Here is a 4,346-nt window from a genome sequence, read left to right on the forward strand (position 1 = left end):
TTTTTTTAAAGATTTAATTGTGATTTTTATTTCAACTCATTCTTTATTTATCCCCTTAAATATTCTAGATAGATTTATCCTCCCCAACTTTTAAATCACTACCAAGATTTAATTAAACCAATTCTCCCTTTGCACCTAGACCTCAAAATCGTCCTTATGCACCTCTAATATCCCCAAGAAAAATCTTTGACATCATTATTTTCCTTATCACTCAAACTAGTAGATAGAAAGAATATTTTCCCTTCCTTTTATCTTGTATCTTCCCATTTAAGTTCCTAGACTCCCTCCCACTCCATAATCTCGAAAATTCCAGCCTCCTTCAGCACTGAAAAACCGTGAGAGCATAGGGTAAAATAAGGAGGAAAAACAAGAAAGAAAACAAGAGAAGTAACTCCGTCTCCTCCGCGCCGCGTCGCCGTATTCTTTCGTTTTTCATTCAAACGATTTCAAGGCATGTATATGTTTTCCTTTTCTCTTCAATCAAGCCATATAGGTATTTTTAAACATCATATGTACACGATTTCATGCAAGAAACCGAAATATGACAGCAAATTTTTGTAAAATTCTGCACAGATTTTTTTAGCCTTCCTTGTGCACCTCACGTTTTCTGCTGTTTTGATGGTTCAGGTGGTTGGCTCGATTCCAGTGGCTCGGCGCTGCATCTAGACATGTACTAGGACATGTTAGGGTCATGTAACAACGTTGGTTCCAGCCCCTTCATGCTGGAGATAGAGTTTTGACAGCAACACCCCAAACATTTCACTTTGTGGATCGAAATTGGCATGTGTATTGTCAAGGGTGATGCTTCTGATCTTGGCTGCCCTAGGGGCTATAGCCATGGTTAGAACATCTCCTTGTTATGTCTAAGACATGACCAAGTCGCCCTTTCGAGGCTTGGTCCACTATGGAATCGGTTTTCAAATAAAAGAAACAAGAACAGATTTTCGGCCCCTTCATTTTTCCTGCATGTGTAATTTCAGTTTTGGTGGATGGTGTGGATCTGGTTTGGCCTATGGCCCTTAGCCACGGTTCATACCATACCCCAAGATGTCTAGGTCGTGCCATGGTCAATGAAATGGCCACTGGAACGACACGAGACAACGAACAAAGCAAAACACCCCTCACGCGCGCAAGGGTGCTATCGGGTGGAACTTTTCTGATGTTGCTGGAATAATTCGAATGGTGGCTGGCCTAGGGCCCTTAGCCATGGTTCAAATCATTCCTTGGGATGTTGTGGAGAGGCTCTGGTCGGTGGTTCAAGCCCCAATGGCCAAAAGTCTCGCAAACGACGCGATGCAAGCGAAGTTGCTGCTGCTGGAATTTGACAGCAACTTGCTGTGTCGGTTCGGAGGCTCGTTTGAGTTCTTGGTTGGCTTTTAGCCTATGGCCTTGGACTGGACAGTGCCTCATCGAGTTAGGAAGGCCACGTTTTTGGCCGTTCGTGATTCGGATCATTTTTGAGGTCGTACGAGAATTTACGGTGCGATGTGCCAAATTGACTCTCGAAAGAGCGTTTCATGTTTTGGCCTCCATTCACCTAGATTTCGGCCCTCACCATTTTAGGAGCATAAATTCATAATTTTAAGTGTATTTTAATCATGACTATACGTTGGTTCAGTGTTGGTTCGGGTTGGCTCGGAGTCATGATTAAATACGAAGTCGTCGAGCGTCATTGTCGCATTTTTTTAACTTAAATTGCATAGTTGGTCAAGTAGAAGCTATTGCATATTTTTCATGGCATATTTAGGTTGCAGCGAGCCTGGGAACGATCCAATCCAGTTTGTAAAAATAATACAGGATATTTCATTATGCAATTTAATTATATTACGTGCATGAAAATAGAAAATACTTATTTTTGAGATTTATGCGATATTGCTTGTGGTCAATTCACTATTTTGGGAGCACTATTTACTCGGTCGCCAGTGACCGATCAGTTCAGTTTGGTACCACCCGGTCGCCAGTGACCGGTCAGTTCAGTTCAGTTTGATACTCCCCCGGTAGCCAGTTACCGATCAGTTCAGTTCAGTGCAGGGGCCACATGCGTAGACCATAATCTCAACAGAAAATTATTACCAGTTATTTCAGTACAGGGCTCCAAGGAGCAACATTTTTACTACGATTTTAATTCAGTCATGCACGTATTATAATTGCTCAGTACAGGTTATTTTCAGTATGCCCCATGACATGATATTTTATCCCATGCAAAAATTTTACTAGTATTTACTCGTTACCTACGATATATGCATGCTGAGTCTTTAGGCTCACTAGACTTGATTGTTGTAGGTACTGATGAGGTCAGGGCCGAGGGCGGGGACCAGTGAGCCAGCTTGGGTCAGCAGTAGTGGCACCCGAGGACCTCAGTTCAGCATTTATTATTTTATTTCTCAAACAATTTTTATCAGTTGTGGGATATTCTTAAATTGTTATTTCGCATACAAATATTTTCTTCCGCTGCCATTTTGAATATAAAACTTTGTTTATCGGTTTATTTATGAATGAGGCATTTTGATTATTTAAAAAGAAAATTTTTAATTTTTCCGCAAATTTTCAAGCAAGGATTTATAGGCCTTCACAGTTGGTATCAGAGCCAATGTTCTTGTAAAGGGTTGCACTACTACTGACCACGAGAAGCTCACGAAGCCACGTCTTCGGTCTGTAAGTTTTACATTTCAGCATTTTGTTTAAAGCATGAATTATTTTGACAGCATGTTTCCATGAAATGTTTTACGATCAAATCTTTTCAGTATTTCAGTATTTATTTAGAATAAATTATGGAATTATGCATGTTAGTTACGTATGGGTTATGTATGGAACAGTATGCCTCCTAGAAGCCAGGTTGGACGCCCGAGAGGTAATGAGGAGCGCCGTCATGAAGACGGTGAGGATCAAGGACAGGGGGGCTTCGGACATCCACCTCCACCTCCACCTCCACCTGACATGAATGCCCAGATGCTAGCTGGGATGACTAGGTTCTTTGCACAGTTTGCGGGGAACAATGCCGCAGCCGCAGCCAGGCCGACAGGGCCCGAGGCTGTCTATGAGAGGTTTATGAAGATGCGTCAGAAGGAGTTTTCTGGGACGTCTGACCCCATGATTGCCGAGGGATGGATCAAATCCCTCGAGGTTATCTTCGAGTTCATGGAGCTTGGAGATGCAGACAGAGTCCGATGTGCCACCTACTTATTCAGTGGAGATGCCCGATTATGGTGGGAAGGAGCAGCAGTAGCCCTGAACTTGGCTACACTGACTTGGACACGCTTCACGGAGGTTTTCTACTCCAAATATTTTGCTGAGGAAGTGCGCACCAGGTTGACCACCGAGTTCATGAGCTTGAGACAGGGTGATATGACGGTTACGGAGTTCATCCGTAAGTTCGAGAGGGGCTGTCACTTTGTGCCCCTGATAGCAAATGATGCCAGAGCTAAGATGATGCACTTCCTGGTGGGTCTACGGCCGATCTTGCGCCGTGATGTTAGGGTGTCTGACCCTACTACTTACGAGGTCGCGGTCTCCAAAGCCCTAGCCGCAGAGCAGGATCTGCGGGATATCGAGAGGGATCGCCAAGGCAAGCGCCCAGCCCAGGTACCACACCGCCCTCCTCCTCATCAGCATCAACAGCAAAACAAGAGGCCTTTTCATGGGCAGCCCAGAAACAGAGGCCAGCAACAGCAGCAGCAGCAGCGGGGACGCCCAGCCCCGAGGACCTTTGAGCACCCAGTCTGTCCCAGGTGCTCACGCCGCCATCCTGGAGCATGTATGTCTGGTTCTGGAAAGTGTTTTAAGTGTGGCAGTCCTGACCACATGTGCTGCAGTGCCCTCAGAGGAATATGCCTACCCAAGGCAGAGTTTTTGCTCTCCATGCCGCAGAAACAAACCCGGAGACTATGTTGTTGACAGGAAGAATTTTTATGTCTGGTTCCGCTACCAAGGCCTTGATAGATTCAGGGGCCACTCACTCGTTTATTTCGGAGGTCTTTGCGAACTTTCTTAAGATCAAGACCATTGGGCTAGACACAGCCTTTTCAGTAGTGTTGCCGTCAGGCGAGGAGATGGCAGCTACTAATGTGATCAGAGATATAAACCTTGAGCTGCATGGAAATCTTGTGTATGCGGATCTTATCGTGCTACCGATGCCAGAATTTGACATCATCCTAGGGATGGACTGGCTATTGCGGAACAGAGTGTTGATAGACTTCCAGCGGAGATCTGTTCTTGTTCGATCGCCAGGAATGGAGCAGTTCTTATTTGAGCCAGACAGGTACTTTCCTCTACCGCGTATTATTCCTTATGTTCAGGCTAGGAAGCTCATGCATAGAGGGTGTCGGGCATTTCTAGCAACCTTTTTA

Source organism: Primulina huaijiensis, chromosome 9, assembly GCF_012295235.1.
Source record: "Primulina huaijiensis isolate GDHJ02 chromosome 9, ASM1229523v2, whole genome shotgun sequence".
Lineage (NCBI taxonomy): Eukaryota > Viridiplantae > Streptophyta > Magnoliopsida > Lamiales > Gesneriaceae > Primulina > Primulina huaijiensis.